At 33.2% G+C, this 14259-nt stretch overlaps 1 long non-coding RNA gene across 1 annotated transcript; it reads right to left on the bottom strand.

Annotated features, from left to right (window-relative positions):
* Positions 1–1665: 1665 nt before the first annotated feature.
* LOC127718626 (uncharacterized) lies at positions 1666–5398 on the bottom strand. Its single transcript, XR_007989943.1, has 2 exons — positions 5226–5398; positions 1666–1910 (listed from the first exon to the last, which is right to left on the bottom strand). It is a non-coding gene; the product is annotated as an uncharacterized LOC127718626 (long non-coding RNA).
* Between the last annotated feature and the right edge of the window lie 8861 nt (positions 5399–14259).

The following is a 14259-nucleotide window of genomic DNA, read 5'->3' as shown; positions in this document are numbered from 1 at the left end:
CGTTTTTACATCAAGCGGGCTAAAAAAGTTGGACCTCGTTATTTTAGAAGTATAGATAGTTAAAAAGATATAGGAGATTGAAAAAGTGGTATCACGTGACATTTTTTTTTGCACATCCCTAAAGTGTTTTTAACACGGGCGAGTTAAGACAATGTAATGATTTTAAAAGATTTCCACTTAAAAAAAGTTGACTACGCTTTTCTAGTTCAACCCCCTCACCCTGATGGAAACCTTTTGTATGGTTACATATTCGATATGTAACACAGTTGATGTTTTGATACAGATGATGTTGTATTGATAGATTGTGTGTGTAAAATAAAATCGGAAACGGTAAAACGAACTATCTCGGAAATAAATTATTTGCTCTATCTCGTTTTCAAATTAGTATATGGCATGCATATGCATAATTTGAGAACAGTTTTCAAAATCAATCCACAAAATTCATTAAACAGTTTATCATGTATACATGTATATGAACATAGGTGACGTGTATTACAGTCTTAGACGTAACTTCATAGGGAAGAAACAATCGCTTTTATTATACTTCATGTTCAAATGCTAGATTTTGTTCGGTTTATACGAAGGAGATAATTTACTCGTTCCCATGGCTTCATTTTCCTGACATTAGGTAGCCTCTTGTGTACTCAGGCAAGTAAAGGAAGTCAACTTTGAAGCGCTGTGATTAGATGTTTATGGATATATATATAATATATATTTTATTTTCTATTCATTATTAACTGAAGTGTGTATAATTACAAGATAACTTTTGAAACACATGGAAATATTTTTGGAGTACTCGAAAAAGCTTTCATTTTTCGTTAATTCTATGTAAAATGACGGTGGTCATGGATACTATAAACAAGCTCCGTTCGAAGATGGTCATGCTACCATTTGACTTCAATTTCTAAAACTAAATAATAAAGTTCTAATATTTCGCGTAACTGTTGTGCCCTTGTTTTTATTTTAAAAAGTGGCAAATTTAGAAGGTTAGTATTGTCGCCTGCCCTTGTTTTTATTTTAAAAAGTGGCAAATTTAGAAGGTTAGTATTGTCGCCTATGGAGGAAAAAATACTACCGCTTTCCCTTTTACTCTATTACTCTTCTATTTGCGTTGACGCTTTATCAATTGTGCGCCATATCAAATACGGATTGTTGTAATGTACAAGACGTCATAGTTTATTACTTTTAAATTTTAAAGGTAGTAATAACAGAGAGCATTCAGTAAAATAAATTAAATAGCACAAAGATTAGAGAGTAAGAGAGCTGCAAATTGTTAATTTTTTTGTATATATAATAAAAGAAGGGCGAAAGATACCAGAGGGACATTCAAACTCATAAATCGAATATAAACTGACAACGCCATGGCTAAAATAGAAAAATACAAACAGACAAACAATAGTACACATAACACAACATAGAAAACTACAGACTAAGTAACACGAACCCCACTAAAAACTGGGGGTGATCTCAGGTGCATTAATAATCCAGGAAGCTCTATAGCGTTTAGCCTTAAACTGCCAATCTTTAGTAGCAAGTCTCATATTAAAGGAGTTTAGTTGGTGCCAATAGGAAAGCGTATACGTTTTATAATGTCGTACGTATCAGCTCACTAGTACCTTTACAATTTATATTGGTTATTGTGAAGTTACAATGATAAAGACAAAGTAGATTTTATACAATACATTTAATGTATAAATACAAAAATATATTCATATATGACAGAACGGATGAAAACGAGGCTTTACTAGGTGCATTGTTTAAATTACATGCGTCCTCATTACAACAGGTGGTGCATATCCAGCTACTTCCTGTTTGATCACATGGGTCAGATTCCGAATGTTCTTTTATTTGCAGGTGACACGAGGAATTTTTCGTACAGGTTTTAATTATTGAAAGCTGTTCGCTTACCTCTGTAAAAAAGAAAACAAATAACACATCACTTAATATGTTAAAGTTATGGTAAATGATAACAATTTAGATATGTCGTATCTGCTTCTGAACAAAATATCTACAAGAGAATGAAATACGTAGTATAATCCTCAATGTCTTCTGTTTACTTGTGTTGATCGGTTGCTGACTCATTGAGACATACTCCACATTTCGTCCGTACAAAATAAATAGGACCATTTTTTTACAATATATTTGTTAATAAATTAACGAGTGAAGTAAGTCATCAAATTCACATTAGTAATAGCGAAAAAAACTGACATGATTCGAAGAGGTTTCTAGACACAATACCTCTTACTAATGGAACTTTCGCCAGTTAAAGCAAGGTTAATTATATGTTTCAGCGGGAAAAAAGTATGACAAATAAAAAGTTGGTACAATGTATTGCCCAAACACATAATTAATAGCATCTGGTGATGATTGAATCCCACAACCTGTTCCTGTCGTTCGTGGCTTTTGGCATTACCTACTGTTAAGAAGTCATCGCATTCACTTCTTCATAGTAATAACGTCATTATTTAAATGTATAAGAACTTTAAACGGTAGTGAAAAGAAACTTATTGAACAGACGTTGATATTTGGTTGAAAATAGGTCGCATTGTTTTAATTTAAATTCGTTTACAGATTGCAACGGTGCAGAATTCTTTGATTTCATTCTATTTATTTTAGAAGAAAACAATGTGGTCGATCGTATGTTAGAACTTCTGGCGTTCTCGATCACTAGGTTAGCTTCGGTGAATTCTTATGATTCATAAATTAATAACAGACTTCTCACGTGTTCATGCTTGCTTCGGACCCAGTTAGAATTTAAACAACTGTACCTAGATTGCAATCGTTTAGAGGTATGATTAATCGCACAGTTACGTCCAATTTATCATGCAGGGCCGATTTCCTTTTAATTTATTCCAGATATGGGATATTTTGTTAGAGTTCTTAAATCATATATTGTGAATGGTTAACGCGACAAAAGGTCATAAATTCCACGATAGATGATCTGAAATTGTATTCCTTGATATTTTAGGCTATTTTGTTCTATTCTTTATATTTTAGCACTTCATTATTCTCTATTCTTTGTTTTCTTGGCCCATTTTTCTATATTTTGATTATCTAATCATTTGCCCATTATTCCCTATTCTGTAAACCCCCATCCACACACTCAAAATTGGTAAAAAAAATCCAAAGACAATAACATATTGTATTGTCATTCATTACAAATGCATACATTAAAAGAATTAACGTTGATTTTTCTTGACCGTCACCAGTATACAAAATTTGCAACAAGCAAATTATTAATTGAAGCCGGCAAATCCCTCGAAACAATACCTTATGTTATCTTAATAAATTTCACAGCTGAATTTCATGACTTCTGGTTTACTTCTGATTATTTAACAAAAATATTTAATTTTTTTAAGATAGCTCAAAAGATCAAATTTGAATAATTCAGACAAATGTTGAGCATTTTCCGTTTAGTTAACTATGTCCTTTTATCCAACGCAATCATGGGTTTGAACGTTGTTTTCAATTTAGACCTGTTTATATTTTTCCGTTTGGGCTTGTATTATATTTGCCTTCGGGTTTATATGATCCGCTCAATCTATTTCGACTCTTCAAAATTCAAGAGTCTATCCTAAGTTGAGGTAAATTATATGGCCTTCCAAATACCGTATCGATTCGTAACATCACTGAAGAGACATTAATTGTCGAAATCCGGATATGGTGTACAAATTTTTGCACCTCATGTTTGCGGTATACTATCTTTTCCGCAAGTTTTTTGTTTTCTATTTGGAATTAAATTAATAATTAAGATCCATTTTGTTACATCTGGTGATCCGTTTATTTGGCAATCGCCATGGCAGTCAGCAGTGTTTAAGAACATCCGTTGTTCGACCTGCTAGTCAAATGCGTGTTGTTCAAATATACTTTTTCACTTTTTTGGTCTTTTGGAAAATGTTGTTTGACAATGTGCTGTATTTAGACCCCTCTACCAAGAAATTTGTTTTGCATGCACACCTATAAAAGTTGCGGTGTTTATCCAACGCAATCATAGATTTGAACGTTGTTTTCAATTTAGACTTGTTTATATGCATTATATTTATACTATTACATTATTTAGCGGTACATGTTGTTTTGAAGTCTTTTTGATACAAATTGCAAATTTTACATTACTTTGAATATACCGTTGTTTGACAAGTATCGAATCCTGAATCACATGACTTCAGATTACATTCTATATGCTTAAAAGCTGAGTATGAAACTTTTATCTTACAAATATCGAATCCCAAATCACATGACTTCAGATTATATTCTACGGATTATACCTGGGTATTACACTGTTGTCTGCCAAGTATCGAATCCTGAATCAAATGACTTCAGATTTTATTATACCTCAGTATGACACTGTTGTTTGGCAAGTATCGAAAACTGAATCACATTGTTTTAGATTATATAATACCTGAGTATGATACTGTTGTTAGACAAGTATCGAATCCTGAATCACATGACTTCAGATTTTATTATACCTCAGTATTACACTGTTGTTTGGCAAGTATCGAAAACTGAATCACATTGCTTTAGATTATATCATACCTGAGTATGATACTGTTGTTTGATAAGTATCGAATCCTGTATCACAAGACTTCAGATTATATTCTGTATGATCATTTATACCTGAGTATGACTTAGCCGTCTTACAGGTATCGAATCCTGAAATACATGACTTCAGATTATATCATACCTGAGTATGACACCGTCGTCTGACAAGTATCGAATCCTGAATCACATGACTTCAGATTATATTATACATGAGAATGACACCGTCGTCTGACAAGTATAGAATCCTGAATCACATTACTTTAGATAATATGATACCTGAGTATGACACTGTCGTCTGATAAGTATTGAATCCTGCATCACACTGCTTCAGATTATATTAAACCTGAGTATGACACTGTCGTCCGACAAGTATCGAATCCTGAATCACATTGCTTTAGATAATATTATACCTGAGTATGACACCTTCGTCTGACAAGTATCGAATCCTGAATCATATAATTTTGCTTCAGATTATATCATACCTGAGTATGACACCTTCGTCTGACAAGTATCGAATCCTGAATCACATTGCTTCAGATAATATAAATTATACATGAGTATGACACTGTCGTCTGACAAGTATTGAATCTCGCATCACATTGCTTCAGATTATATTATACCTGAGTAAGACACTGTCGACGGACAAGTATCAAATCATTAATCACATTGCTTTAGATTATATTTACCTGAGTATGACACCGTCGTCTGACAAGTATCGAATCCTGAATCACATTGCTTCAGATTATATTCTCCTACACACAGAAAGTTGTTTCGTTCATTTTCACATTTATAACACATAAGTCCATGGCTTTCTGAAAAAAAAACGATAATATTACTGCTACTGTCAATTAATCAATTTAGTTTTGAAGCATGGGAGATAACTCTCATTGTTCTTACTTGAATAACAGAGTTCTCCTTTCAAGCAGTAAAGATGTGAGTTAAAACATGTTTGATCTCCACGTGGGGAATGATTTATGAACATATGATCTATATAAATACAATACAATAACAGCCTTTGTATAAGGTCGACACGTGGATATATCGATCAAAAAGGAAGTATGTCGACTAAAGACGAATCAGAACGTTTTGTTTTTTTTTCTTTGTGTACACACTATAAATATTATTACCCACAATACAATACTGCGATTCGGAAACTGTAATAAATTCATTTTTTTGTATCGTTGAGTTGCTGTCTTTTCGAAATTTACCTTACATATCCCTTTATTGAAATTGGGTTTGTTAGACCCCTTTTACACTTGTACGAATTTGAACCGATCTTTATTTGAATCGATCTTAGAGAGACCAGTTCGATTAACATATGCACAAGCAAGATCGATCGAAATCGATCTTATTTAATCTAGTGCGTTTACACTGCAACTTAAAAAGAACCGGTTTGTCCTATTTACTTTACATTTCGTAAACAAATAATGGTAAAAAAAGAATAGTAGAAAAACGTGTGCATTTCGCGCGGTCAATGACACATTGCAAAACGCATGTAGAAAATAGTTAGATCATTGGGATTTTGTATGCAAATATTAAATATCTTTTTGGTTCATACGTCAGAAGATGAGGTTTTGCAGCTAAGAAATAGAATTTATCGATTGAGAAGAATGATCCAACAACGGTAGAATCTATGTTTACTTTTATTATCCCATCCATCGTTTTTTAGAACACGTGTGTTTTTGTCGCCGAATGTGCGCAGATTTATTTTCATATCCAATTAAATATAACATTCAACTGAAGAAAGATCGATCACGATCGATCCAAGCGTTTACACTTGAAGAAAGATCGATTCAAATAAGATCGATCTTTTTAAAACCAACTCTGAAGTTTACAAGTGTAAAAGGGGTCTTTGTAAAGTTAACTAGTATACAATATTACATATATCTATACTCATACAATAGATAAAAGAAAATTTTATTAAAAAAAAAGTCACATGCTAGTTAAACTCAATTTGCGATAGTACATTTTACGTTTTACGTAGACCAAACTTAAAATACAATACACATATCTCACATTAGACACCAATTCAACGGAAATAATAGACATATGTTTGATTTGTCGATCTTAATAGCAACAAACGATTATGTTTTATTTCTGTCAGTGGACGTCACCGTCACATGATCTCATCTTATTTTACCCATCAATCATTTATTTTGATAGCTTACAACTACAGCATGTATTCCCTGTGGAGCCTCATCGTGACACGGGCAATTAAGACGTAGAGCGTTGAAGCTTACGTTATGTGTTATATTCAATTACCTAACTGTTACAAGTTATGTAAAACCACAAAGGACTATATTCCAAAGAATTACTGTCAAACTAATCTAATTTTAGATTTAATTGTCAATAACATTAAAGAAACTGAAGCATTCATCCCCCGATATGTCATTTGAATTTCTTAACGTTATTTATTGAGATTTCTTAAGAAGTAACGATTTCTTGTATGGAAAGAATACTTCTTTCTTTATTGATGATATAACTATGTAGGAATCTGATAGTAGTAGTTCTTCTGCTAGCTGAAATTTACCTACAGATGTATTTTAAAATATCGAAATCAAAACTGAGCTTGACTAATTTTTTTTAATGTAAAATAAGTTCAAGTATTATTAATTATGATGATTATGAAAGAAAAACAAAAAAGAGAAAGGGCATGTCCTATCTATACAGGGACGGACCCATAACTTTTGAAAGGGGACTTGAACTGCATAAAACGTAATAGATACTGCCGAGCTGAGCAAGGCGGAATGTTTTTTTTGACAATTATGTGCTAAAATATCCTAAAAATCGTGAGAAAAAAAAATTGTGTCACAAGGGGACGAACGCCATCAACGCCTTATCCTGCATACGCCTCTGTAATAGGATAACTGTATCACATGGGACTTTTAAAAGGTTTTTTGGTCCCCCTATCGGACCACTCCACTGTGGACAGGTGAAAATGTACTGTGGTATTGTATTCAAATTTGTCTTTATCAACATTTTAAAATTTTAACACAATACATGTATATATATATATATACGTGGCAATCTCCTAATCGTCTGCATGTTTGTCTTTCCGTCTTGTCGTTTTTGAAGTTGTTTAGTCATGGTGTTTTCGGTTTCTATTTGACTTATGACTTTTTATTGTACTTTTGGTTACTCTCTCGATCACCCCTGTTTACGCATTGTTTTCGGTTTCTATTCGTCTTATGATTTTTGATTGTCCCTTTGGTATCTCTCTCGCCTTTTCTATCGCATATATATTCAGAATGGAATATTAAACTAAAGGATTTAGATCAGACCGCGTAACAAAGTTAGTGTCATGGACACTTAACAGCTGTAATTGATTCGGATATATTTGTCAATGTTTAACCCGTTGATAATAAGTATCTTTACAACATAAAACAATGAACTCTTCCGAAAACGATCGGTTGTACATGTAAATGACAAAGACTCGATTTAAGAATTAAATTATTCATATTCACGGACATCAACTTTGACCTTCCGTTAACTTTTAAAAACAAGGTTTAAGAAGACATTTAGCTGACGATTATATTATGTATTGTTTGCTGACATACATTGTTAAGTCTGTATTTCCTCCAATCGTCGAAATATAAAACACATATAAAGAGACAAAAAAAAGAGACAATGAAAAACGTTCTCGATAACGCGTAAGAACTTTAAAAGAGACGAATTGCGCATCAGTAAATTGGGTAATGTTAATGTTATTGGATTGGTTTCGTGGAACAATAACTCTATAAATAGTTGACCTAATTCTTTGTTTAAAAAAAAATAGGAGTTTTGTCTTACAACTGTTCAGCTCTGATTCTGAATAAAAAATCAATGTTTTGTCGATCCTTATATAAGGAGCATGCGCAACCAACGTTGTTTTTTGTTTTGTTTTGGTTTTGTTACATTCATAAGTAACGAACACGTAGGATTTATTAAGCAATAGCTGAAAATCTATTATTTATAATTTTGTGGAAAAGACGAGTCACCCTGTTGAAACATTTTACAATTTGTTTCTTTATCAACAAAAAGTGTGCTTCTATATGCTCCAAATGTATGTGAATTAGTATTGTAAAAGCGACCAGTCGAACTGGTATCGGACTTTTCAATTTGTTTCTGTATGCTCCAAATGTATATGAATTAGTATTGTGAAAGAGACCAGTAGAAATATTGTAGGACTTTACTATTAACATGATTAACGCCTCAAATGTTTGTGAATTAAGATCGTGAAAAGAAACGGATCAGTCAAATGTTGATGGTTTTAACAATTTGAATAGCTAAAACATGCCTACATGTTTGTTTTTACAATATGCTTCGCAAAAAGACAAAAAGGTTAGAAGTAGCATTGAAAAAGATAACTGCCGACTGCTTACAACATTTTAAAATGTACTACTATATGCTCAAAATGCATCCGAATTAACATGGTGCAACAGACCATTAGAACTGTTGAAACATGTACACATTTTTTTTAGAGGCCAGCTGAAGCCCGCATACGGTGCGGGTCTGTGTTGAAGATCCATTGATGGCCTGGGGCTGTTTTCTGCTCTTTGATCGGGTTGTTGTATCTTTGACATATTCCCCATTTCCATTCTCAATGTTATCATTTGTTTCTCTTCCGCAAAAGCATCTAAGTAGAAATTATGGAGGAGATTAGCTGATCTGTTGCAGCATTTTCCAATTTGCTACTATATATAAACAAAAAGTATACGAATTACTATTGTGGAAGAAATCAAGTTGACTCTTCTCTAGGGAGGTTTTCAAATAATGAAAATGTCAGATACGTCTCATTACCAGCTTTCACCAGACGTTGTCTTCAATTATATAGATTTATTACGGTAGAAGAAAACAAAATGTAGCATTTCATTGAGAGATGAAACAAGGAAAATAGAATCGATTGAAACATTTTCTAAGCGGAATGTGCCTAGAATTTCTTCTTTGATTGCAACTAATGCACCGATATTAAGGTGTAACTATGTAAATGCTCTTTTGTTCCGACGTTGGAAAGTTCCGAGCGGAAAGAACAAATAGCCGAAAAGTTCCGGAGGAACTTATTAACTAGTTACTTTATTCTTCCTCTGGTTTAAAAGTTCCACCGGAACAAAATGACTAGTTGAAAAGTACCAACGGAACATATCTACTAGTTAGAAAGTTCCATTTTGCCAAATTAGTCAAAACCGGAACTAACAAACTAGCCCAAAAGTTCCAACAGAACTTATCAACCAGGCAGAAAGTTCCATTTGGAGAATTGATGCAAAGTAAAAAGGGCAACATATTATATTTGAACCTTTCAAAGAGAAACCAAGATACTGAATATACCATATTTCGTCCTTTTTGTAGAAAGAGGGGGAAGAATGAGTATCAGTATATATAAGAGCAAATCATTAATTTACAAGAATACCCAACGCACTGAAAGGGGTTTCTTTGGGGACAAATATGCAAAATTTAAGTTGTATTTCATAGCGCAGATAAAACGGAATAAGTTGCATTATCATGCAAATTTAGTATTCATAGTATCCTCAAGAGATGGAAGAATACCCCCCTCCTCATGTGGTTCTTTGCATCAATTCTCCAAATGGAACTTTGTGACTGGTTGATAAGTTCCGTTGGAACTTTTGGGCTAGTTTGTTAGTTCCGGTTTTGACTTATTTGCCAAAGAGGAACTGTGTGGCTAGTTGATAAGTTCCTTTTTCCGGAACTTTTCGACTGCACTCGGATTAAAACAACTAGTTGGAAAGTTCCATCGGAACGAAATAACTAGTTGAAAAGTTCCGCCGGAACAAAGTAACTGACGGAACATAGTGGCTGTTACAACTACACATGGTCCACCAATATAATAGAACATTTTACTGTCAATTCTGCTAATCAAAAGTGTTTACGGAAATAAGAAACCTTACTAAGAACAAGAGTTGAATTTTAAAATTGGTGTAATAAATTTATCTTATTTCAAAATATTTACCATAAGTATCATAAAGAAAGTTGATAGACGAAAAGGCTTGATCTAAAGATGTTTGAAATAGTAGACCTTTTGAATTTTCACGGCGTTTAGTTTGATAGTCTTGAAACAGAAACCCCAAAATGGTTTCTGTGTTAGAGTTGTACGTTTTGTTTATCTTGCTTAAGTGGGAAGAGAACACTAAGGGTTGAATAGTGGTTAGTTACAGCCTTTTCCGGAACAGCATCACACTTTTAGGGAATACGATCAAGTTTTGAAAAATTTCATGTTGGTGTACAGATAGTACGCATATATAAGATCATATACTTTTGAAAAGAAGTGAAGTGAAATAAAAATTATAAATGAAGGTACCGCAGATCATAGAGTTATTTCCCCTTTCAGACGTTCATAGTGCAATTCATATAATTTACATCTGCCATGACAAAGGGTAAAAGTAAAAATAATTGGTAGTTTTAAATATAACTTTGCATTTTGAACAACATATCAAATATAAAAAAGTGAAGGCTTCCCATCCACGAATCACGATTCTTAAGCGGAGTGGCACTACGTTTCTATCGACACACATTCTGGTTTCATAACTTGTGTCAACATTATGATACAAACTTTTAACAACTATATCGCTTTATTTGAAATCGAATATTTTATCAATACAAAATAAATAAGTCGCATAGAGTAATGAGAATTACTTTAGCATGTATACACTGCAATTTATTACTTGTTTTCGATAACTGACGACTATTTGGTTGTCAAGGATTTAAATGAGGACAATACCTCCGAGACTTTTAACGTTAGCAAAAGTAACGGTTGTATTCGTTTAAATGTGATTCGTTGTTTAATGGCTGTTATTTGTCTGCCAATCTTAATGTTGAACCGCCATATATCGGGATTTTCGTAAAATTTTCAGACATTATTCAATCTTATATTCTAGTCCTCGCCCGCTTGATCCTATATGAATAGGTTTCTCGTTGTTGATACAACTTATAACGCTTGTTGGTACACATTACAAAACATAGCAGTTGTTTCCGTTAACCTCACAAGAGAACATGTAAGACATCGCAGATATTTTCGTTAACGTCACAAGAGAGCATAACACATTACATATGTGTTCGTTATCGTCACAAGAGAACATGCAAGACATCACAGATGTTTCCAATAACGTCACAAGAGAACATATAAGACATCGCAGATGTTTCCGTTAACGTCACAAAGGAACATGTAAGACATTGCAGATATTTCCGTTGACGTCACAAGAGAACATGCAAGACATCGCAGATGTTTCCATTACCGTCACACGAGAAAATGTAAGACATCGCAGATGTAACTTTTAATGTCACAAGAGAACATGTAAGAAATCGCAGATGTAACCTTTAATGTCACAAGAGAACATGTAAGACATTGCAGATGTTTCCATTAACGGCACAAGAGAGCATGTAAGACATTTCAGATGGTTCCGTTAACGTCACAAGAGAACATGAAAGACATCGCAGATGTTTCAGTTAAAGTCACAAGAGAACATGTTTGACGCACACCACGGTGCCTGCATATGTGATACAGCGTAACATAATCTAATGTCAAGTGTGAATCTCAATTAGGGATAAGGTATTTCACATTACATGATCTCATATTTACTTTCAATACAAACCATAATTATTTAATGGTACATAATTCAAAAACCGGAAAAACTTGGTGGATTCCCAAAAATATTTAGATAGGTGAACTGATTTTATGTCCGTAAAAATCGTACCCTCATAGTTTAAACACATGATTGCTGTGATTTTAATTATAATTTTAAATGTGTGTTTAGCGTATAAGAGTACGTTCAATGCATTGAGAAAGGGGCTTTGTTGTGTCTTAAGGTGCAGAACAAAGAGAAAACACAAAATTTACCAACAAATACATGCAGGAAAATTTAGGAGGCCCTACCACTTTTACTATGTACAACGTTGGTATTTGTTTTTCTCTTTCAGTTTTTCGATACGTGTTCCATTACTAAGCTCCTTTAGGCACACTTCGACAAATTGTACATTAACCTATCGATGTTTTCCGCATTCGCTGTTTTCTTAATAAAATACATGCATAAAGTACAAACCTGTGCTTAAATAGGTCATTACCACTGCAAACAAAACTAAAACTTCCATTCTATGCAGATATTGCCATTCAATGTTCTGCGGTCAAAATGTCAATTCTACATTAAAAATATTCAACTGCACGTTAACTGTAATTAAAAGTAACAGCAAGGGGGTTATTTGTTACATAAGCTAGTATTGGAATATTGACAGCTATTGTCACATAGACTGCTGCAAAAAACGACATCAGATATATCAGCAATACTAGTTATGGCAGATATTCTTTGAATCTGTTCACAAACAAACTGGTTCATACCACATCTTCTTATTTACATTGCCTTCTTTTGAGATTTATGTTCTGTGCTTGAAATTACGATATATCTATTCCTTCTGTGGAATCACTTTTGTATTGAATCCTTTCCGAGGTAGAGTAGCTGTTCCTTTATTGGTTATGTATCATGGGTCAATGTAAATTTGATAAAGACATTGAGTTAAAGTAATACAAGTTGCAATAACTGTAATAGTTGGATCTCCTGAAATTTTAATTTCCGATTGTTCAAAACTGCCATGCTCTATAAAAGAGTCTAAGAGATAAAATAGAATAATGATGCATGCCAAATTTAAATATAACTGCTTCTCGTCAAATCTACTACATGTGCTTAAGACCAAACATCTATGTTCATTAATTCATTGAGTGCATGAATTTAATAGTTTCGGTTTGCGTTGTCTCGAATTCATTTGTAAAACAACAAGTATGTTGATTTGAACGTCATATACGGCACATAGTGTACACATACGTTAAATCCGAAAAAAATGCACTTCATTAAGTATATATTTACGTCGAATCCTGTATTTCAGATCAACGAAATCAATTTTACACTTAGAATTTCTCTGATCACACAAACAGCACTGATTTGTTTTATATAATTTGATTTTTTTTCTTTAGTGGTTTACATCTTCTTGAAAATAGCCTCGGTGCAATATCACTGTTAATTGTGAGCTTTTAATTTGTCTGCAGTTTTTTTATAATATAAAACACATTAAGGATAAAGAATATTTCCCTTCCAATACACAAATCATTGATAGTTCATTGCTTGTTATATGTCAAATGATTTGTTTTGATCTTTACAATGAAACAAATTAAGTTTTCCCTGATCGATCTGGTACCATAGCTGATGTAAAGTAAAGAGGAATTATCGGAATGTCTCTGATCTTTACAATGAAACAAATTAAGTTTTCTCTGATCGATCTGGTCCCATAGCTGATGTAAAGTAAAGAGGAATTATAGGAATGTCTTTGAAATTGACCCGATTTGTTTGCTTTTAGTATTTTACACTCGCGGCATGATCAATGACAGGAAATCTCGGTGGATTATAATCCGGAAGTAGTGTTATTTAGATGTTGCTTGTATGGTTTGTTTTTCTGATTTTATACAACTGTATAAAATGCTTATGGTGAACTGATTTATGAGAAACCATTTAAAAGAAATGTATGCATCTGTCTCAAAGGCTCACACAAATATGAATAAGCGGGGCACTTGCTGACATAGCGTGTCAATTTTCTAGTTTAATCATGTAATTATACACGTAAGGATTTTTTTGAAAATTTTCTTCAATTCTTGTTGTAAAAAATATTCTCATTAACGATGAAAGATATCAAAAGGCATGAAAGGGTTATCCCAGCTCATTAGTCGAACGCAGACACACAAAATCA

Source organism: Mytilus californianus, unplaced genomic scaffold (genome assembly GCF_021869535.1).
Source record: "Mytilus californianus isolate M0D057914Y unplaced genomic scaffold, xbMytCali1.0.p SCAF_10, whole genome shotgun sequence".
NCBI classification, from domain to species: Eukaryota; Metazoa; Mollusca; class Bivalvia; order Mytilida; family Mytilidae; genus Mytilus; species Mytilus californianus.
This window is presented reverse-complemented; position numbering and strand designations above follow the sequence as displayed.